The following is a 24,387-nucleotide window of genomic DNA, read 5'->3' on the forward strand; positions in this document are numbered from 1 at the left end:
TAAAAATCATCCTAAGTAAAATTACTGATTTATTCAGGTAAACAGCAAAGACCTTTCTGCAGCATATTTGAGAGTGCTGTAAGCTCGTGATTTTTTAAACTTCAAACATTCAGCGGCATAAACAGTGGTAAGTTTGCATTAGACAATTTGGAAAACTGCCTGGAAAGAGTCAGGGCTCTATAAATTATTTTACCCAACATGAAATCTATGAATTGGAAAGCTGTACAGCACTGTGCACATAGGTACCACCACATTCTCATCTCCCTTATAGTTAGTTATAGCACTTTCTGGTAACAACATCCCTTTCAAATATTACTATTGTAATGGATGGTAGTTCATTGCTTCAGTCACATTTCTGATCTTTTGTAGTTAACTTCAAGATTTTATTATTTTCTTGACCAAGCTAAAATAAAACAGATGCAAGTAAATCAGACAAAGATGTGAATTTGGCATATGAGTAACAGAGAGTAAAATTAATGTTTCTTTCTTGTTTAGTTAAGCAATGTTAAACATATTCTGTTATGGTGAACAAGGGGCAATGCTTTAGTAGTAAAAACTGCTAAGTTTTGCCAGTTCTGAAATTTGTAATAAATAGAGCGTCAGAAAAAGTAAGAGAAAAAAAGAAAAAACAAGAGAGAAATGGGCAGAAACATGATAAAATCTGGGAAATCTACTACCCAATAGGAAGATCTATTGGTCTCAACTCAAAGTCTTAAGTGCTAATTCTCACAGTAATTTTAAAAACAATTATTTATTACATCATAAACTTATCCCTCAGCCTTGAGCACCTACTAAGTTCCCAGGGTAGTTCATTCATTGAGTCACTCATTCAACAAATATCTAGTGAATATGTGTGTGTGTTTACATATTTGTATGTTTGCATGCATAATTGTAAATAATGTTGAGTTAAGTGATGTGGAGGATGCAAGTGAGATTTGGTCAAAATGCAGCCATCAATATTCACTGTGAGGTGAGAGGGAGACTCTATCAGTACACGTGAAAGCAGAATTTATTTTTAATTCTCGATAAATTTACATTCGTGTTTTACAAGAAAAAAAATAATTTTGAAATGTACCAGTATGATCAATGTTTACAAAATTAGTGTATCCATAAGTTTGGATGTTTTCAAAGGAGACAAAACAAAGTTTTAGTCAGAGACAAAATAGCCAGTTAATGCTTAGGTCATGGACTGTGAAGCTCTTGCTTGACAAGAACATCTAGACATAGTATGAAGGCACGCTAGAAAGAAACCCAGAAAGTTACCGAGAATCTGTGCAGTTTAAATGGGAAGCAAATACCATCTTCATTCAAAGAATGGCGTTTGTTAATTTTTTAAACATATTCTGGACAAATATTTCAATATTGATACTCTATCCAAAGCTTTACCAGGATATATCGCATCCTAGTATATCAACTTTGCTTTTATTCTTAACCAGACATTACTCGATATGCAGTAAAATAGAGAGTAAGCAATCTGAACTTTAGGTAATTTTCATTTTTTCCTCTTTCAACACAATTTTAAAGATGTTATGGTAGATTTAGATGCATTATAATTTTTAATAAAATAATCCAATATAAATAAACTAATAAAGGAAAGATAAGATGTCAAAAATTAATCACAAATAAACATTAATATTTACAGTATAGGCAGGGAATTATTTAAGAAATGTTTCTTTGTTTAAAGTCGTTTTTATAGCTGAAGGAAAAACTTCTTCCTTTTTATCTTTCCAAATAATATTTTATGTCACCATGGAGAAAGAATATGACTCATCGACAATTCAGTATGTTTTATTCAGGCTCTCTGTGTCACATTTTTTGGAATTTTCAAATAAAATAGCTGAAATTCTTACATTTAGAGTACACTTTAAAATATTTTTATCCTTCAATCTTTCTACCTAATAGTAAATGTAACTTACAAGATATAATTTTTTTTTTTTTAAAGATTTTATTTTTTCCTTTTTCTCCCCAAAGCCCCCCCGGTACATAGTTGTGTATTCTTCGTTGTGGGTTCTTCTAGTTGTGGCATGTGGGACGCTGCCTCAGCGTGGTCTGACGAGCAGTGCCATGTCCGCGCCCAGGATTCGAACTAACGAAGCACTGGGCCGCCTGCAGCAGAGCGCGCGAACTTAACCACTCGGCCACGGGGCCAGCCCCAAAAGATATAATTTTTAATCAATGCTCATCAGTTGAGAATTGTTAACTTTTCCAGTTTACTGCATGCTAAAGAACAAAGGGATTTAATCCGTTGAATGAAAAATTAACATTGCTTTCTTAAGAACTAATAGTAGACAATAATCTGTTTAGCCTGGAATAATATTTAATATGTACAAATTTTCTATAGTTTTTGAAAATTGTTCACAATATTTGACAGGGAGTCACTGATGAATTTCTATTTTTCTCAAAAATATATGCTATGGATATGAAGTCAATAGTTATCTTTATATATATCAACCATGCAGCTATTATTCTCAAAGTGGAAATAATTTGGGCTTTTCTATTATATTTAAAGTTTTGAATGAATCAAAGTGTTTCAGTGTAATTCCGTCAACAAACCAAAACACCGAAACTAATTATGTGTAAGGCAGTGGACTACATGCTATTTGCAAACTCATTTTAAATTAACTGCCTATGTCATCAGCATCACATTTTTTTATCCTTCTCACCTGTTTTATTAAATTCTTGAACAATTCAATTGTTGCCATGTCCTTTGTTCCAGTTTATGTATAATCAAAGAATCGCCAAGAACTTAAACATGGCCTATTCTAAAGCCCCTCATTTTAAACCCATGGAAAAGATGAAAGAATAGTACAATAAATATCTATATAATCCTCACCAATTGTTAACATTTGACAAAGTTGTTTGTTCTCTCTTTACATACATCCATATGAACACCACGAGACCTCATCTCTAAGTATAGAGAACACATCTCCTGATTAGGACGCTCTCCTACAAAAGCACAATACTGTTGTTACCCTCAAGATTACTTATAGTAATTCAATGTACTATTCATATTCCAATTTTTTTCTCCAACATGTCTTTTATAACTGTTTTTTTCTTCAAACCAGTGTCCAATCAAAGTTCATTTATTTCATTTGGTTAAGTCTCATTGGAGGTTTTTTAATCTAAAACAACCTCTGTGCTTTTTATTTGTTGTTTTTAATGACACTGAATTTTGTGAGAGCTCAGGCCATTACAGTAAAATGCTCCACATTTTGGATTGGGTGATTATTTCCTTATGATTCGATTCAAGTTAAAAATTTGGGGCCAAAATACTCCCTAGTTGATAGTATATAATTCAAACTGCATTAATCAGGAGCCACATAAAGTTCATCTCACTTTTTGGTGATCTTGAATTAGATCGCTCAATTAAGATAGCAATTGCAAGATCTCTCCATTCTAAAAGGTCCACTTTCCCTTTGTAATTTTAAAAAAGCTATCTGTAGGGTGATATTTTGAAACTGTGTGAATATTCTGTTTTCTAATAAACTTTCACCAATTGGTTTGCCCATCTGTGATATCCTTGTCTAAATTTCCTGTTACATTGGAGATTGCACAATGGTGATTTGCTAATTCTGTCCTTCCTTCCTTCTACATTCACTGCCAACATTCCTGGGGAGGCAGGTCCTCTTTTTCAGGCCTCCTATTTCTTTACCCCTTCCAACACTTATAAGGGATCATTTGATCACAACTGTCCCTTTGGCCAGAAATCTCTGTCTCACACATGCCCCTCACCTGCAGCATGGACAATGCTGTAGCCCTCACGCCTGCACTAACATCTCCCCTCCCGACCATCTCAGATGTGCCTTGGAATCCACTCAGTCCTGATTTCCTTTGTGGCTTTAAAGGGCTGAGGAGTGATTGGAACAAGGGATCCAGAAGAAAGGAAGGACTCAGGCAAGGAGTTTAGACTCAACAAGATTACATTTCAATGGCTTTAGAGGGTGAGTCTCAATACTGAGGCTGAGGGACATGTTGTTTATTTATTTATTTAAATTTTTAGTGGGTATTTTCAAACATGATGGAAGCAGAAATAACAGTAAAATAAACTCCTCAATACCCACCATTCAGTTTCAACAACTCAATATTTTGCCAATTTTATTGCATCTATTCCTCACTCCTGTTTTTTTGTTGGATATTTCAATGCAAATCCCATGCGTCATGTCATTCCATCCTTACAAATGTCCAGTATGTATCACTAACTGATGGGGCTGTGGTAGGCAGAATTCTAAGATGATCCCCCTGGACTCTTTGGCCCTGATGTATACACATCTCCCAGTTATTCAATCCAACACTAACATAGACACAGCTCTAAAGGATTTTACAAAAGTAATTAAGATCCTAAATCAGTAGCCTTAAAATAGGAAGATATTTCTGGACAGGCCTGGCCTAGTCACAGATGGCCTTTAAATCCAGGTCTAGCGGTCAGAGGCAGAGGAAGTGAGATTCAACACCTGAGAGGGATTTCACATGCAAGGTATTCTGCTTTCCTAAGCTTGAAGATAGAGGGCCAGGTGGCAAAGAATGTGCTCTCTAGGAGCGAGTGGCCTCTGGTCAACAGCAGGTAAGATAAGGGAGACCTCAGTCCTAAACCCACAGGGAATTGAATTCTGTCCATAACCAGTATGAGCTTGGTCCCTAAGCCCCAGGTGAGAATAGCATCCTTGAGCGTCTCCTTAATTTCAGCAGTTGGAGACCCTGATCAGAGAACCCAGCCATGCTGTGGGAGAGTCCTGATTCACAGAAACTGTGAGATAGTAAATTTGCATTGTTTTAACTTCCTAAGTTTGTGGTAACTTGTTACACAGCCATAGAAAACGAATCTCTTTTTCTGAATATAACCACCACACCGTCATCACACCTAACCACCACTCCTTACTATGTATGAGGTATGAAGGGTCTTAAAGGAGCTGGGAACCTTGGCTGCCTTGTTAAGTAGGCTTTTCTGAAGCAGTCACAAAAGTTAACAACAAAGTATAACCTGATAACTATGGGGAAGCAAATTCAAACAACTAAGATACGAATAAACTTTTGGCTCACATCCCAATAAAACTGGGAGTATCTGTCTGTATTTCTGAAATTAATCAGTTAAAGAGTTGTAATCAAATGACTGTTGAGATAAAAATTACTTAGAACCTGTTAAATCATGTCATAGTTAACCTCTCCTCTTTGATGAGTCTCTGCAATTTTAAATAATTCCAATGAGTCATTCTTCTAAGTTTCTGAGTGTGTGTCACTTGCATTACACGAGTTATGTCTCCCAAAGCTGCTTTTTCTCTCTGGTCTTTTTTGTAACATCCCCACACTTTACTCGGCTAACCCTCTACTTCAAGGTTTGGTTTTTAAATGAGCTACATAAAGAAGAAAACACCTAACAAAGAGATACCCAGGCATTAGTAGGTTTTTATTCTGATAGTGAGTACACAGGTGTTCATCACCTTATTTTCTGAACTTACCTTTATTTAGAAATTTTTCATGTTCTTAGTGCTACTTCCACTGCTTCTGACATAAATTCCTTTGTGAATTTTGATCTCTCGATCATCCTCAGCACAATACTCACTGAATGTTTCTTTTAGATTTTGACTATGCGTCTCCCTGAAACCTTTAGTTACCCAACTAAGTTCCTTAAGTACTACAGCTCCTTCTTTAAAGACTTCCTCCAGATCTTATCTCTTTTTAGAAGTCTTTCCAGGTTTTGTGGAAAGAAATTACTGATCCATCTAACTCACCTTTAGCATAAGAACCACTAATACTTAATTCCTGAAGTCACACGATTACATAATCAGACAGGCTGATTCCCAAGGCTGTCTCTTGCAAGTTGAGCCCTATCCTGGTTTGTAGCAAATATTCCATGTGTGCTTGTTGATAACAAGAGAAGCTACGGCAGTTGAAATTGCTTTGAATGTAAAGCAATCAACACAGCTACAAGGGCTTGGATTGTTGTTAAAAGATTTCAATCAGTGGTTCTAAATGTGTGAGACATATTTTTTACAAAAGGTCTCCAAATCTTACATCCACAGGCATTTCAGTAGCCCGTATATATATATATTCTATAAGAATATATGCTACCATTGCTCAAATGTATGTAGGTGATGTTGCGAGTAAGAAGTGTTATTGAATTTATAGTAGCTTTGCCATTATGTATTTTCCCAGTCTGTGAATAATTAAAATAGAAAAGCAGTTATATAAGAGTCTGCTATATTTTTACGTAATCCATTTTGGAAAAAATTATAGATATATATAAGTATATATAAATCTGGAAGGATGCATATGAAAATTGAATAGTAATAATCCCCAGCTGATTGAAACAAAGATGGTCTTTATTGTCCTCCTTATAGTTTTATGATGATCACATATTGCTTCTATAACTTCCATTCACCAGAAAAAAAAAAAAAACATTTGTGTACATAGCATGTTGTGTGTGTATATATATATTCCAAAAAAAGTATTTTCAGGAAGCAAATTGCATTATGTCCTGACACTCATAAAACGTTGCACACCACTGATTTAGCTGAGAACACAGCACAGGGGAGTTGAGCTTTGATACTTTTGTGAATTTTCAGTCACTGTGAAACGTAAGTGACTTCATTTGAAGCCTCCTAAAAGCTGTGTAACTGCTGGTAATTGGCTCTGGGGAAGAACAGAATGCATGGAGGCTCATTTAAATGTTTTATAACAAAATAACACATTGTAAAGCTTTTCAGTAAAACCCTCAAGGGCTCAGTTGGTAGTGGCCAAACGGATATCCACACTCGCCATCAACTGTCAGAACTGGTCTTCAAAAGTCAAAAATAGTTAACTCTTGACGAAGGCAGCAGCCTCCAAAGAGCGGAGTTTAAATTCCTGCTAAGAAACGCCACTTCTCTTTTGTGAATCCCCACAGCATTCTCAAATGTGTATCTCATCATTGCTCAAAACAAGCAAACAGAAAGCGAATAAATGAAGCCAATGTATCATTTTACGAGAGCTTCCACCATTATATAACGCTATTGTTCTCCGGAAGTCTTGTTATAAAAGTGGCCAGTCATCCCACGGGGACTATGATTTGCTGCAGCCACCACCAATGGCGTTGCATTGCCTTCTCTAGATTTAGGTGTGGCCAGTCCCCAGCGACTTTGCCCTGGGGACTCTTTTCCCGACCTAACCCCCATTTTGAAACATGCTCTTCTGTTGCAGCAGTTGCATGCTGCTGAAGGAGAACATATCCTTTCTTTGTTTCACCGTAGAAATAACAAACACAGCCCTCTCCCAGTTGGCAGAAACAAAGTGTTTCTCTAACCATGTAAAATGCCCCTGCTCAGGAATTTGAAATGTTCTAACAGATAAAGGGCGTTTCTTACAAAAAAAAATCCTAACATATTTTAATTTGCTAGCATGTGAGGACTCAGAATCCATACAATCATTTGATTAACATTGTAACGAATGTTCCAAGAATGAAAACTATATCTTTAAGGCATTTTACATTTATGAAAAAGAAAGAAAATGGAATGTTGATCAGAAAAATTTAATTGAGAAGTTATTCAAATATGTTAAATAGAGTAAAAATTGAAAGCTATTTTTAAAGTGTTCTGCCTTATTTTGTATTAGTTATCCAAGAAGAATTGAAAGACTATTACGTGTATTTTATAATTCACTAGTTCCATTAAACAAATATAATTTCTTTTAAATCTACTATGGGCAAGAAACTGGGATGGGATAAGAACAAAGCAAAGCATATACTCCTCCTTTTGAAGCTGACCATGTATAGTTTATTTTCTTGACTCTAAGATTCTTATTGTTTCCCTCTTTGAGTAGGTCTCAAAACCAGGATTGGTCTTTAAGTGAACGCACAAGTTAAAAAAAAAAGTTTTAAATCGTTTTTGCATCTAACATTTGATTCCATCATTCCATTGGACCTGATAGTCTAGAAGCGGAAATCAGAAATTGGCACGCCACTTACTGCCATGAGAATGTTCCAAATCTCATTAGGCAAAGAATACATAGGCGAGATCGTGAAAGAATCCTGCTCTACACCAGATTATTTTTCTGGCTGCCTTACTCTAAATGGATAAGTGTTTCTGCCCCTGGAGAATCTGACATGTGTCCTTATGACTCCATGAAAGAGGATTATAGTGAAAGACATCATTAATTTGACTGGGAAAGCTTTCAGGATGCTGTAACTGCTGGATTATTTCTACTGAGGCATTGTTTTGCTTATATCACTTTTCTGCTCAAAAATATTACATAATTCTGCATTCTAAGTCCCTAAAATTTGACTGAAGGCTCAATTTCAAGTGGACGTCTGTTGTCTCCTCCTGTGCTCTAGGATCTAGTTAGGGGCTGTGCTGCCCAACACTAGTGAGCACTTGAAATGTGGCTAATGAGGACTGAGGACCGAAATTTTTTTTTTTTGAAGATGCTTAGCCCTGAGCTAACATCTGCCACCAATCTTCCTCTTTTTGCTGAGGAAGACTGGCCCTGAACTAACGTCTGCGCCCATCTTCCTCTACTTTATATGTAGGACGTCTACCACAGCATGGCTTGCCAAACAGTGCCATGTCCACACCCGGAATCCGAACCGGCGAACCCCAGGCCGCTGAAGCGGAATGTGTGACCTTAACCACTGTGCCACCGGGCCGGCCCCGAGGGCTGAATTTTTAATTGCATTTAATTTTAATTTTAAGTTTAAATTTAAAAATGAAACAGGATACAATTTTCTATATTGATTGCAGAGTGAAATGGTAATAGTTCCACATACTGAGTTAAAGTATTTCAATAAAATTCATTTTACCTGTTTCTCTTTAGTGTAGTAACTAGAAAATTTTAAAGGATATATGTGGCTTGTATTTTATTTCTATCGGATGGTGCCGGTGTAGGGACAATAAAAAAGCTTGCTTTTCTTGATATTCTACACTTCAAATAACACATGCCTCTTCCTGCAGAGTTTCCTTCCTGGTATAAAGTGGCTGCAAGTGACAGAAATCTAAGAATTTATTGGCTCGATAAATGAAAAGGACAGAGATAAGTATTCAGGCATCGTTGGAGTTGGGGGCTCTGATGCTGCCCTCAGAACTCAGTCTTACAGCTAGCCAATCCCAGCAAAAGCAGAGCTTAAAAAGTCCAGAAATAAGTCTCATTGGCTGGCCCGAATCACATGCCCATCTTTGAATCCATCACTGTGCCAGTAGAGAAGGATTCAACCTATTGGTCCACCATTGGTCACGTGCTGAGACCCAGGTTAGAGTATGAGGAAAATCAGTGCCACTCCCCTTCCATGGGCTGATCCCAAGGATGGGACTGTTCCTCAGAGAAAAGTCATGAAACTTGTCGCCAGAAGAAAGAGAATCAGTAATGAGCGAGAAAACGTACAGATACCCAAAAGACCTGGTTGCCCACACTAAAGGTAACGTCTTGCTTCTTCAGGGGTCATATTTTGAGACCTCATTCTTACCACGTCTCCTGTCATCTTCTGATACCTCGTCTCTGGCTTCAGCTGTTGTGCTCCTTCAGCAGCCCCTTTCCCAACATGCCCAGCTTACGCCTCCCAAAGAGCATGCCAGGGGCACTTCCATGCATGTGAACCAGAAGTACTTCTCTCACCACTGAGCTATGCAGATAGCAATTGAAATATTGCTACATCAGTAGTTTCAAAGTGGCCATGAAAATATGTCTTGGGAAAAAATGGTAGCTAAAAGCATGAATATGTTTATTTTATTTGAATTGAAATTTGTTTTCAGGGACATATGCATAGATGCTTGCTAACTTTTAAGTCATAAGTGCATAATAGCAAAAAAATTGAAAGAAACAGAGACTGAGAATCATAATGATAAATGTGGATGAAACTAATGGAAAATATGGAAGCTGAGTACATTTTTCCAAATTTTTGAAATTTCTTTGGAAGGGTATTTTCAAAGTTCTAAATGCAAGATATGACAATTACTATGTTATTACCTTTCTTTTGTTGTCGTTGTTGTTTGTCTGTTTTGAGGAAGATTAGCCCTGAGCTAACATCTGCTGCAAATGCTCCTCTTTTTGCTGAGGAAGACTGGCCCTGAGCTAACATCCATGCCCATCTTCCTCTATTTTATATGTGGGACACCTGCCACACCTCGGCTTGCCAAGCGGTGCCATGTCCACACCCGGGATCCAGGCTGGGGAACCCTGGACCGGTGAAGCAGAACGTGCGCACTTAATCGCTGCACCACTGGGCGGCCCCTACACTTCCTTATCAAACTATCCTTTTATAAGAAAATACGACCAAATTTTTATTCAAAAGAAGATATTTTTGTATCAGATATGTTATTCTTAAATTATTTTAATGCAAAATATGATGTAATATTAACACACATTATAAACTTTTAATACGTGTTTAAATTTATCTTGCATGTATGTGCTGCTGGGCATATAGAAAGAGCTAACATTTTGTTGACTAACTGCTAATGCTTATGATAAGTCAGTGTATTCCTAATGTTAATGATAACCCAGTAGCAATGAGTGCCACTAAGGTCTAAAGTGTGGTCTCAAAAACCCTGTCCCAGGGGCCCGCCAGGCGGTGTAGTGGTTAAGCTCACGGCTCTGCTTGGGCAGTGCAGCGTTCCCCAGTTTAGATCCTGGGTGCGGACATGGCACCACTTATCAAGCCATGCTGTGGCAGGCGTCCCACATATAAAGCAGAGGAAGATGCGCACGGATGTTAGCTCAGGGCTAATCTTCCTAAAAAAAAATTCTTTTAAATCTGGTCTCTGAAAGGAACTAATGTCCTTTAGAGAAATGCCTAAGTTCGGGTTCAGGTCTGGGTAGGAAACATAAAAAGAACCTGGGTTCCTTGTTGTGCCAGAAGGTAAAGATATTATTGAAGAACATTGGGGTCATCTCAAAAAGTTACAGTAACCAATGACTGGAGCATTAAAAAAAGAATGAATACAATACATTGAAACACAAGGTAAATTTAACCTTACAAACCAATAAGAAGTTGACAATATCCGATAAACAAACGTCTGGAATAGAGGAGCAGGCAATTTACCAAACAGGAAACATGAAGGGAATACAACATTAAAATATGTTCAATCTCCATAGCAATCAGGTAAATACAAATTAAAATTCAGACACATGCTACAACCTGGATGAACCTAAGTGAAATAAGCCAGCCACAAGGACAAATATTCTGTGACTCCATTTATACGAGGTCCCTAGAGAAGGCAAATTCATAGAGACAGAAAGTAGAATGGTGGTCGCCAGGGGCTGGTTGGGGAGGAGAAATGGGGAGTTATTGTTTAATGAGCACAGAGTTTCAGTTTAGCGGGATGAACAAGATCCGGAGACGGATGGTGGTGATGGTTGCACAACAATGTGAACGTGCTTAATGCCTCTGGACTGCACACTTAAAAATGACAAAAACGGTCAATTTTATTTTATGTATATTCTACCACACACACATACACACACACAAAGGCTATGGGGACTTGAAGGAAGTCAATGATGACAACTTTCTCAAAAAGGAAAGTAATAGGGGCAGATCAGTCAGAGGAGAATTTTTTAAAATAGAGGAACCTTGAGCATGTTCACCAGCCTGGAAAGGATCGTTACAGAACCAGAGACATACGTCCACCATCCAGGTCAAAGGGACACAAGTATCAAGCTAGCACATTAAGATCATGCCCAACATTGAGCACCACCCTTCAGACAGTGAGCCTGGGTCTTTGGGAAGCAGAAGGACCTAGTGTTTTATACTAATAGTCAATACAATAACATTTAACATTTCCCAAAACACATAGAGTCTAAGCAATATTAATCACATCGGTAACTTTTTCTTCAAAGATTTTCCTACAAGTGTCTCACTAAAGAATTCAAATAAAATTTTATGTTGAGAATACTCTGGTGGTTCTTTTGTTTGTTTTGGTTTTTTTTGTGGAGGCAGCCTTCTTGGTATTGTTTGTTCATTTACTTTTACTTCCTGCAAATTCGCAGTAAGTATGAGTTTGAGTGAAATGGAAAATGCTTCCATTTTTAATCATCCCTAATTACTCTTTATTGCCCCTTTGAAAATATGGTTCAATAAAAAGCAGACTGTGATACCCTGAGAACACGATAGTTTCTAAACTCCAGAAAGTGGTTCTTGCAATGTGTGGAGGTTTGCATAACTGCTAAGTGATTCTTGCAATCCACACCTTTCCTCTTCCCCAACCAGCAGGGGAGGGTGGGAGGGACTGCCAGGTACAAATTGCAGCTGCTAATTTGCTTCTGTTAACCGGTAGCCTGGGAGAAGTATATATATATATATAACTATATATATAAGTGTGTATACGTATATATATGAGTATTTCCTTTTATTTGGCATTGACAATAATATTTGCTTTGATCAACTGTTTTCATGTCCTTTTTCAACCATTGTCCCTACTGTTTTGTAAATATTTTCAATTAGTGCTCCAACATGTTAGAAACTTAACTGGTAAATGTTCAGCACTGCAGGAACTGCACCTGTTTTTATTCTTGCGGCTGAAGTTGAGAGAGGCCATAGCTCGTGGATAAGCGACAGTTTCGGTTTTGCAATGCTTTATCTGTATGTAGCAGGCAACTCTTCATGAGAAAGGAAGTTCAAGACTTGTAGGTAAAAAACCACTACCCAGATTCCAGGAAAATGCCCGTTTACTGAAGTTTTTTTTTTCTTTTTACAAGATGTCTGCAATCGGATTAGCATTTAGATCATACTCCAAAGACTTTAAATTAATTAGCCTTATGAAAGTCAGTTTCTCCCTCATGTGTCAGCTTGACAGTCTTCTTCTGCGTAGATCAGTGTTTTCTGTTTTTCTCTGATTATCATTTAGCCACACAGGAGGTGTCTCCTTCTGTAAATGAACATTTCTTAATCAAGTATAGATTTCTATAACTTAACTTTTCTAAAATTGCTTACACGTATAAATATATGTGTACATTAATTATAGATGCACATACACAAATTATAGCCTATTATCATGACTCCAAGGCTAAGCTTCGTGAATAATTTTCTGCTCTCCACAGACCGTACAAAGCATAGTGACTCTCGTGTTTCACAGCTTCCTCTTTTGCTACACTGTCCTCTTGCAGAGGGAAAAAAATGTGACCAGAGAAGAGAAGAGAGCTCTTGGAGTTGCCGTTAGTTTAGCTCAACTATTTATGCAGCTTCACAAGCAACTATAAATAAGACAGAGAGGTAAGAAGAAAGACTTACTTGCTACTTTTCATTTTATTATTTGGATTGCTATTTATACAACAACGGTTTAAATGCTGGTGGAGTACAAAGTAGGTTAGATAAAGCTGACACCTCTCTCAAGCAGTAGTCAATACTTTAAACGAAAAAGTTTACTAAATTCAGAAAGTTTCAACTTCACATGCAACTTTTAAGAAAGCCGGAAAATTTTAAGGTTCTTATTGATCTTAAATTATTTTAACCACAAAGTAAAACGTTTTCTTTTTTCATAATTTTATACACAATTTAGTGCTAAAAGAATTTTTGTATAATAAACTTTGAGAATTTTTTTCTTCCCCTAGCCTCAGTAAATTCTTAACATTTCTAAATTCTTCCACATATATCAGTCTTTAATGTCGCATATTATTAGTTGGACATTTTCCAAGAAAAAGATATTCTTGTATTTATTTTTATCCACTGAAAATATGTTGTATTATTTAAAATGTGACATTTCAGTTATTTTTCATATCATCACATCATGATAATATTTAAATACTTTAGAAAAAGCAATTTGTAGTGTAGATGGTATGCTTTAAAAATCTAAACATAAGTGAATCTAATTACGGAAATTCGTGTTTGTCTTAAGACTAATTTGCGGTTATGACGCTTAAAAATGGAGTGAGAACTACAACAAAGTAAGACCGTTTGGATTCAAATTGGAGATCCAACTAAGTTGAAACTGATCTCATTAGGAAATTCTAAAGTAATCTAAATCCAGCAGAAATTTGTTTTTGTTTGTGCCAATCTAGAGTAATGTTTATATATATTAACTATTTAATACAATTGTATTCATTATACAGCGATTTTTAAATCATCCTTTTAAAAGCAGTTGGTTTTTATATATGTTGGTAAAAACACGACAGAGTTTAATACATCTTAAAAAGAAAAATGCAGTAAGTGAACAAGTCTGGTTGTATATACGGACGTTTGGGTAACTTGCTACTAGCCCTTCTATAACTTACTCATTTGAGAAGGCGGCACATATCACGCGTTTGCTGTGTGGGACTCGTAAGGAAATATCCCAAGAAATATATATACTATGTATGTTCAAATAATAAATTTAAAACTTACTTACCTTGGTTCGCTTTTTTAAATTAGAGTAATCAATCACATGGCTCCCCCAAAAAGAAAGTATGTATTGTTCCATCAATTAACAGATTTAATTTTTATCAATTTTGGTAAACGGTGTTGTCATACTGGTTCTATTACATTACTTGGAAGATGGTCTTTTAAAACTATTTTTATGCAAGCTTCTGTGACGAGAGTAGCTATCTTTTGATTATAGAGAGAAGAAAAACACATTGTTAGTGTTATAAATTTAGGAAATGAACTGTTGACTCAAGTTCAACATCCTTAACTAGGTCAAAATTTTTAAATTAAGTTTGGAGTTGTGAGAAATCCATTAAAATTGTGCATCTTCAGCTTTATGTGTCACACGATAATTAAACAAAACTATTTCCATTACAACTTGATTATGTTGTTTGTTGTTTTAATGCCCCTGTCTTTAAAAAGAAAATGATGGAAGTCTTTTTAAATGTCCAGAATTTCAAGTATGAGATATTTTGATATCATAAACTATTAAGTGCTGTGGGTGTGTTAGACAAAATGTGGTATTACGCTGAATAACTGATAAGACCAAGAGAAAACATAGCCCAAGGAAATTACAATCTAAATTGATCAGTCCTGTAATTCAGAATGGCAAACAAAGGCCAGAGAAGCAGAGGGAATGCTATCTTGCTGACAAGACAGATGTGTTGATGTTGTTGTTGCTGAGAATTACTAAAATCTCTGAGCGAACAAACTGGTTCTAGATTATGGAAAATAATTTTAGGATTTGTTCTGTCTTTGAGAAAATTATATCTACAGAAAAAAATTAGTGCTTATCTGACTGAGTTTCCGTGAGACACACAGATCGTTGAAGAGAATATTCTTGTCATCATTAGAACAGCAGGACACATTGCCCATGCTTTTTATTTCACATGCTGTCATAAGAAAAAGCATTTAGAGCCTGCCCCCAAATCCACGCTTTTTAAGTAAAATTAGACATAATGTTGTAATAATTTATTGCTGGAAAAGATAAATTTTGACTTTTGAAATATAGACATATATTTTACTGTTTCATTAAGATTACGTTCATGTGACACACTACCTAAGACATAAATTTTCATCGAGTCTAATAAAAGTTGAAAGTGGATGACTGCTGCATTGCATTGTGAAACTTTATACCCGTCTTACTGAGACGCGGCTGGCTCTGTGACGTGTGGGTGATCCAGCTGGGGGTCTGCCGACTGTTGATATCCAGGGCTGATCCAGCTGATCTCTCAGGTTAGTGGGTGTCTCCCTCTCCTCTGTCACGGGACGAACTTCCCAAAGCAGCCCACCTGTGGAAGAGAATTATAGAGAGAGTGCTCATCCCACCCTGGCAAATACATCACCTTTCAAATAATAATTTTACTTAGAGACAATGATGCTATTTGTTTTTGACACAAATGACTGGACTTCCAAAAGAACTTTGAAACATTGACACCTTTGTTGGTTTGTTTTGTTTTCTCTTCTTTCAGACATTTTCCCATTTCCAAAAATAAAGACAAGAAAGTTTGTTGCCTAAAAGAAAGATTATGGTTTCGGTGCAGACTAAGAGGAATGGCATGTTTTGAATTCAGAAACAAAAATCCTCTAAGTCTAGTAAATGTGCATCTTCCAGCCTTTTAAAAGCAAATGTGTATCTAACTATATCTGTTGACCTTTTATTTATTTTTAATGGATGTGACTTCTAACTAAGTGCCACATATAGCATATTCATATTTATTATATTAATAAAAAGATGTGCTAAAGAAGTGGGGAAATTATTGCATTCACAAAAGTATGCACTGTGGCCGTGCATGTGCTCTGTAGGATAGAATGTGTATCTCATTTCCCCACAAGAAATCACTTCTGCATATACAAAGAATAAGGCAAGTCCTTTTACACTTCTGAATATTTCCATTAAAAAAGATACATTAAATGCAGTTTAATTTACACAGATGCATTGTAAAAAACAAGAACAGTTTCCTAATTTTTTAAATCCTTAAAATGCAAATTATTTGTTGTTTGAGAATTATTGTTGTACTTCCAACACATACCTGACATCATTGATATTTTTTATTATTTCACGTGAACTAAAATTAGGCACTTAGATTTGATGTTTTCCAAATTCCTTCCAGCTTTGTTTTTTTGATTATTCTATGCATGTATAGAACACAGGTTTTAATTTTTCAGTATTATTGAGGAAAATACTAAATTTGTATTTTTAAATCCAAATGTAAAGAAAAATGGCTTTAAAACCATTCCTTAATACTGGAACCATGGAAAGCAGTGTTTCTCCATGAACTAGTATGAAATGTCACAGGTCCTTATTATTCTACTTTACAGATATTTCATGAAAAGCTTTTAATTTTTTGTGTAGGTAGTGGTTATCACATTCTCAAAATTCTTCTTACTTTGCAAACAATGTAAGTAGTAATATGATCTTGAAAAACATCACCAGTTTGTTCTGATTCTAAAAAAATAAAAATTAGTAGAATTTTTAAATATACCATAGTTCCATTTATTTTCACTTTTCACAAGAAAAAATTTAAGCAGATGCTTTTATTCTTTTCCTGTGCTGGTGAGCAGATCTGAATCAGAGGAGAGGCAGAAATATTCTCGATGCAAGTTGGCTGCTTTCTGAGTAAAATAAGATCACAATGGCAATGCTCACTAGAAGCGTTGGTTATACTTCATTTACTTTTTAAATTTTTTAATTTAGAAATAATTCCAAGCTCAAAAAAGTTGTAGAAATGTAATGAACTCCCAGATTTGCCTAGTCTTAATGTTCTACCCCATCTGCTTTGTGATTTGCCCTCAATCTTTCTCTGTCTCTCCATGGTTGTTTTTTCTGAACCGCTTGAGGGTAAGTTACGAACCACATGGCCCTTTTCTTCAGTGTGTAATTACTAAAAATAGAGGTAGTCTCTTATGTAACAGTTACATGCAATTATCTGCTTCATAAATTTACATAGATACAATACTGTTATCTCATATTTGTCCATATTCCAATTTTGCTACTTAGTTAATAATACCCTTTCTAATATTTTTCCCTTTAGTAAAGGATCCAGTCTAGGGTCAAGTATCACATTTAGTTCCAATGTCTCTTTAGCCTCCCTTAATCTGGAACGTTTCTGCATGATTTCTTTGTCTTTTATGAAATGGAAAATTTTAAAGAACACAGTTTATCCACCAACTCTTTTTTCTTTTTAACAGAGCGTTCCTCATTTTGTATTTGTGTGCCATTTCCTTGTGATTAGATTGTGGTTATGCATTGTCTGCTAGAACACTGCAGAGGTGATGTTGCTCCTCTCACGCTATCGCATCTGGGGGCAAACGGTGCTCATCAGTCCTAAATTGGTGATGTTAATTTTGGTTGCCTAGTGAAGGTGTTGCCTGATTTCTCCATTTTATAATAATGGCTCCTCGTGAAAAATTTCCCCTTGGGTTTAGTATTAATTGATGTTCTAACCTGGTGCAATCTTTACTATAATGGTTACTAATTGATGATTTTCCAGTTTCAGCTCTCCCTGCATATTTGTGTCAGTCTTTTGCATCCTACTGTAAGCAGAAGAACTCCTTACTCTCCCATTTATTTAATTATTACTTTATGTACCTATCTATTACTGGTATGAACCCCTGAATTCCTGTCTTTTCATGGTTTATAATTTGTTACTGCCTTAATTACTTTGGTGCTCAAATTGTCCACATTTGGCAATGGAGCCCCTTCATTCATTCTGGCTTCTACGTCTTTGTGGCACGCCCGCACCATATTAGTGAGCACTTTCTTACTTTCCGGCATAAAAAGATGTTCTAGGCTGATTTGGTACCTAGCCTGTCCTACCCCTGGAATCATTCATTTCTCATGTCTTTTAAAGGTGGGGAATGGTCTCAGAGGCTAAGATCTGGTGTTAGGCATACTCACTGCCACTGGAGTATTTTTGCTTCTTGACTCTTTCAGCGGGAATATATCACTGCATCTACACACATAGAGAGACAAACATACAAATATGCCTACACAAATGCATATGCATGCATACATAAAAACATCTATATACATACACATATATTTTGGACATCATGAGTTCATCTGATACCTCCAACTCCAATCCATCCCCACAGGGTTCTTTCCTGCCCTCCCCTGTTCCATATTTGAGTTCTCCTTCTTCCATAGTGTGAGCCCTGGGTCCTAACAACAGCAACATGCTTACTCATTTGCTCAATTCTATAATACATCTAAAATAATTTCTGAATTGCTTCACCCAAACCATTACAATAAACAAATCTACTCAAAAAGAATGCAGGCTTTGTGTGCACTTCTTCCCCCACACCCCCATAGCCCACCAAATACTCTGTGAGGTACTTGGATGAATTCTCCCTTCTTCCGTCCTTCCTTCCTTTCTTCTTCTCGCCCACTTCCGTCATCTCTCCTTCTTCTCTCTTTCCATTCAAAGGTATCATAGCATTCATTTCAAGTACAATTAAGTTCATTTGTTTCAGTTTGTTTCCAGCTTTAGGATTTTTCCCCTTTGCATTCCTATTGGTTTAATTTTATTTTTTGAATTGATTTACTTTTAATCTTTTTTTTCCCCTCTAAGCCATGAAGATCAAGGGCTACTTGCCCCAGCCATTTGTATTTAAAATCCTATTACATCCTAATTCAAACATGATGATACAATTCAGAAATACTTGTTTGAGTTATTGGTTCAACTTCTACCTTTGTTTCTGTTCTATTCAATCTACATTAAGTCATTTATCCTCTTGGGTATTCCAGAAAGTGACAATTTCAGGGAAGAAAGTAGATATCTGTGGCACTTGGTCAATCTTATGAATTTATTATTCCAGAGGGTTTTGTTTTTAAGTTAAATGTGCATACATTATCACATTTACAGAAAAATAATTAGATAAAAAAGAAGCAACCATGAATTTGTAGTCCATCAGCACTGGGAGAAAGTCTCACCCTTTTATATAAATGATTCTAGAATGTTCCTGCCTCAGCATATCCCCATATTCTAGTCTAGTACTCAGAATTATGAATATATTTTAATATTTGTGGTAGCAAGAGAAAGTGGATCGGTGTCAAAAGATTCATTTTCAGTTTCCATTCTGTCACTTTCTGAGTGTGGGTCTTGGATAAGTTATTTCTTTTCTCTCTCCAGATATCTAGTCCCATAAACTTTACATTTAAAAAAAAATCTGTACCTCCTTAACTTAATGTCAACTTCCGGAGTCATATCTCAAAGTGATCATTAAACCTCTTCACCCAGATGTCAACAGGCATTTCAAACTCAACATGTCCAGAATAAAACTCCTCAATGCCTGCACTTCTTTGCTCCATCCCCAATCTTCTCTGGTCAGTACATGGCGCCATCTTACACCCAGTTACCTAGGTCAAAAGCATCACTGATTTCTTTTTTTCCCTCACCCACATCCTACTTATCAGCAATTCTGTCAATATATTTTTCCAAAATATATCCCAACTCTGACCAGGCTCGCCCCTCCACCATCTTGAGCACAGTGTGAGACACTGTCATCTCTGTTCTAGACATCTCTGTTCTGATTGTAGCCTCCTGAGAAATTTTTCTTTTTCCACTCTTGCAGCCTTGCCAACATGATATTTTAAAATATAAATCAAATCATGTGACTCCCTGCTCAAAATTCTTCAATGATTTCCCATTTTCATTGGAACAAAACCCAAGCTCCTACAGTAGCTCATATTGTTGGCCTCCGCCTGCATCTCCTCTCTCCTGTCCAACGTCTCATCCCTGCGTTCTCCACGCTCTGGCTCCACTCCTCCTCTTGCCCCTAGGGTATCCTAACCACATTCCTGACTCAGGGACTTTGCACAGGCTCTTCCCTCTCTTTTCCCGGCATGTTCTTCCCACACATGTCACTGTGACACAATCCTTCTTTACTCAGCTCTCCACTCAAATGTTCCTCCAAAAGGATGCCTTCTGTGACCAACCATGTATTTTATGGAGTGCCCGTATCCCATCACTCTTTACCCCATTTTAATTTTCGTGACAGCACTTAACACTACATAAAGTTTTCATCTCTATTTCTCTATTCAATTATTGATTGTCTGTTCCTCCTATTAGAACATAAGTTCCATGAGGACAGGGATTGGGTCTATTTTGTTCATGCTCCATCCTCGGAATCTAGAACAGTGCTTCGAATATAGTAGGTACTCAAAAGATGATTAAGCAAAAGCCCTCAACATTTCTGAGCCTCATGTACAAATAAAACAGGCATCATAGAAAATAACAGCTGCCCCCCAAGGTCATCTGGAGGGCCTGGCTGTGGTAGGGTTCTAAACTGCCATGCAATTGTCAGGTGGGGACACTTCTGTTAACGTTGAGTGGGAGGAACTGAAACAAGAAAATGGTCCCTGGAGACAACGAATAGACCAAGAAGTTCTCTTTCCTTCTGTGTTGGCTCTTCTCCTTGCAGCTAGCAAGAGCTGACTTCACGGAGGCTGCCGCCAACCTCGTAGAATCCTGAGGGGCAAGCACTCGCACTGTTTGCCTCACCGCCTTCGCCCCCTCTGCCCTGCACTCGCCACCCAGAAAAATGCTCTTCTTTGCCATTTAGGGTTCATGGCTTTCCTCAAGCCAGATGGAAGAGCAATCTCCTTCCAGAATCCTTTCCTGATGAACCATCTGCCTGTGCTGGCTTCATATAGTTCACATACTGTTTTGTAATTATTTCCTGGTTCTATTTTTGGTCTTGAAGCGGATTATAAAGCTATTCTAGGAAAACTGCGGGTTCTTTTGTTCACCCAAAATGTCAAGTTTAAGGTTATAAACATATGACTTGATTCTTGAGATGATTAGGCCCTAAATGATGATGATGATCATGGTAGCTTTATTATTACATTTTTAATATCTTTCAGTACCACTGTACTTTAGTACCATTGCATTTTTTAGTGTCATTTTTAAAATACCATTGTATGTCAGATACTTCACATGATTAACTATTTTACCAACCCCGTGAAATAAGTCTTATTGTTCCCATTTTACAGATTTCAGAAAAAAAAAAAAAAGTAGGTTTGGAGAGAGAGGTAGCTTGATAATGGTCATAGAACTGATGCTGGATCTCTATCATGTTACTAAACTGCCTCTACTCCTTATTTATTGGGAAGCAAGGTAGGCAAAGCCGTTGTTTGGATACAGTTGGAAATTTATAGATTATATGGTACAGCCCCTGACTCAGAAATCTTACAACCTAGCAGGGGAAATATTAAAAGAAGTGGATTTTCAGCCACAATATAAAAAGTATAAGGGGTCACCTGAGACATCAAAATAATGGAGAGTTACACTGCTGGGTGCAGTAATGGCACAAGGCTCCTTAGAGGAAACAACTTTAAAGCTGAACTATCGAAGTTTTCATTAGGTGGAAACGAGTTGGGATAATAAACTTTTGGAACATTTTGGAGAACTGGAAAAACATTTTAACATTACATAACTGTAATATCGAGCCACTTCTTTTCTATTCTATGGTCCTACCATTGGAGGTATTCTGTGACCTTGACTTTGCGGTTCTTCTCAGGAAGTGGGTTATGTGAAGAGAGGATTTTATTCTTGTGAGAAGCCTCTGTTTCCATTTTGAAGTGCATTTATTCATGTATTCATATATCAAGCATTGTGCATTGAGCACTGTTGTAGATGCTGGGGAAACAGTGATGGGCAAGACTAGGTTTCTACCCTCGGAGTTGAACCTCAGTCTAGCGGGGAGAGACAAAGAGTAAACCAGTAAACAAGTACACTTTTAAAAAGGAGAAGGGATGCTGCTTTACTGGCCGGCCTCCTGAGGTGGCCTCCCTGAAATGGCGATATGCTAGTGGCCATATTGACCATTACTCTGGGAAGAGGGGCCCAGGAAGAGTGATGGGCAAGTGCAGAGGCAGGAATGAGCCCAGTATGTCTGAGATGCAGAAAGGGGGAGCCCAGGTCTCAGACAGCCGTGGGAGGCGGAGCTAAGGAGCTTGGCTGATGGAGGGCCCAAGTCACCCAGGTTGTTGGCCATGGAAAGGAGTTGTGCATTGTGAGTAAATATTTGCGAGGACATGCACATGCATGGACTGGGGAGAGGAGGTGCAGTGAATGGCCCAGTCATTATCTGTGTCTAACACAAGCCAGGAAAAACTGTTGTTTGAAGAGAAGCAGGAATTGCCACATAGATCAAAAGCTTTCTTAGGAGATAAGTTATTATCTTTAGATAAATTTCAGATAAACTGAGTTTACCTTCGGAGATCAACTACATTCTCTTGCCTTTTCATTTCCATAATACTTGTGGGTTTGATGAAAGTGAAAAGGGCTCAGATATTATTTAAACTTGTCAATTTAAGATTTTTCACCGAAATTGCTGTAGAATGATTGCCCCTATTCATGGCCATTGAAGATAGGTACACAGATGTCTGGTAATGGGGTCCTCAGGCACCCCCGTTTTCCGCGTGGATATGAAGCAGAAAAGACTAAAGAAGGGGCTGTGCTCTATCTCCAGAAACAACAGATGTTCCCTTGTATTTTCTTGCCAAATCCCAGTGCCAGTGATGGTAGGAACCCTCACAGCATCAGCCTGTTCCTCTGATGGTAGCAGTAATTTACTCTGCATTTTCGACAACAATTATAAATTTTTATTTTTACCATCTCAAGAGATCTAAATGACCCAGTCATTACCTTTTAAATCCCAGAGTTAGTTGCACACAACTTTTGGGGGGGGGAGTTGGGAGGTTGAGTGTAATTTGGGAAGGAAATATAAGTAGCTTACTGAAAAGGACATCTTCCTTTTGTTGTTGTTGGGTAAACGGACTCAAGATCTTTTAGTTAGGGACCACAAGAACAGATGTCCTCCCTCTATACTTAAGAAGCTAATGACAACTAGTATGGCTTCTTCTATTGCTGGTTTGGGTCAAGAACTAACAATGAAGATATACTAGTGGCCTCGAACTGAATGTGTGTTAGGAGGATGACAGCGGGTGGGGCGGAGAGAAACACAATCAGGATTTCTTCAAGGCAGGCAGTCATGATACCATAGGAGCTAGAAGCTAACTTTTGAGTGCTCCTGACAACACTCAAATGGAAAACCATTATGCTACTGGTATTGGGAAGTGCGGATCAGTCCAGATGACTTGTGTGCTATGTGACCAATGCAGTCCCTCCTATCACATAAATATGTGAGTATGATGACTCACCGTATTATCGGATTATTGCAAAGTGTAAGATGGTGTGCCATTTCCAAGTGCATGTGTGTGAGAGAACAGATGCGTGAATATCTGCAATGAGTGAACATAAGAGAACACTCCAGAAACGTGAAGCTGCTCTCTGACCTGCTGTTTTCCATCGGTGGGCACATTAACCAAGAAGCAGATCTACTGAGCGTGTGCAGTAGCAGATTTTCTTCACTAAGAGAAGCACACACTTTCTGACGTGAACTGGGTTCAGAAGAAGAGTGTAGAAAGCCCATGTGGGCTTGGGGCATGACTCTATTTACTGGACTTGGGCTGGCGCTGGCCCTCCAGAACTGGATGCTAAAGATGCCTCCTTCAGAGCCAAGTAGTCTCTCCTCCTGCCTTATTTGGCTGTGTTCCTCTGGTTGGTAGCCCATCAGGTTGGAAAAGAATCTCTTTCAGATGAGTAAATGTTCCCCGTTCTGTTCTCTGGGTGATGTCGTCATTCCTGTGGCCCAAGTGTTTGTACTAAATAGTACTTAGCAACACATAATCATTACTTTCTCCTCTTAGAGTCCAAGCATGTTTGTTCTGATGGAGTTGAGAACACTTTTCAGGGAGGTAGGAGTAAAAGCTAAGAAGAGGGAAGCTATGTCTGCGAGGCACTGAGTTGTGTTACTTAAAAAAAGCAAGGAGACGACTAAATTTTATCCTGTGGCAACTGCTTTGACTGGGTAAAAAAAAAAAAAAAGAAAAAAGAAAAAATTCACATATGGCTCCAGAGGAGATGGTTTCCATGCAACTGTGCATCACATACCCTCTTTAAAGTGGTAGATGACGGGCTTGGCTGGGCTTGTCCCTCCCGTGTCTTTCCTTGTAAAGAGGGTGGGGAAAGTTGCACATAAGAAAGCTGTGCTGGCCCATTAAGAGCCATGTTTCTAAAGGGCCTGTT

The 24,387-nt window shown here is 37.5% G+C and overlaps 1 protein-coding gene across 4 annotated transcripts in view; it reads left to right on the forward strand.

The window, feature by feature from the left end:
- The first annotated feature begins 13,043 nt into the window (after positions 1-13,043).
- The window catches only part of MBNL1 (muscleblind like splicing regulator 1), a 200,492-nt gene continuing 189,148 nt past the window's right edge, over positions 13,044-24,387 (forward strand). For all 4 annotated transcript variants that reach the window (XM_008521211.2, XM_008521254.2, XM_008521263.2 and 1 more), the window contains exon 1: positions 13,044-13,165. The gene's annotated coding sequence lies outside the window, so the exon portion shown is untranslated. The remainder of the gene's footprint in view (positions 13,166-24,387) is intronic.

The sequence above is a fragment of the Equus przewalskii genome, chromosome 15, assembly GCF_037783145.1.
Source record: "Equus przewalskii isolate Varuska chromosome 15, EquPr2, whole genome shotgun sequence".
NCBI classification, from domain to species: Eukaryota; Metazoa; Chordata; class Mammalia; order Perissodactyla; family Equidae; genus Equus; species Equus przewalskii.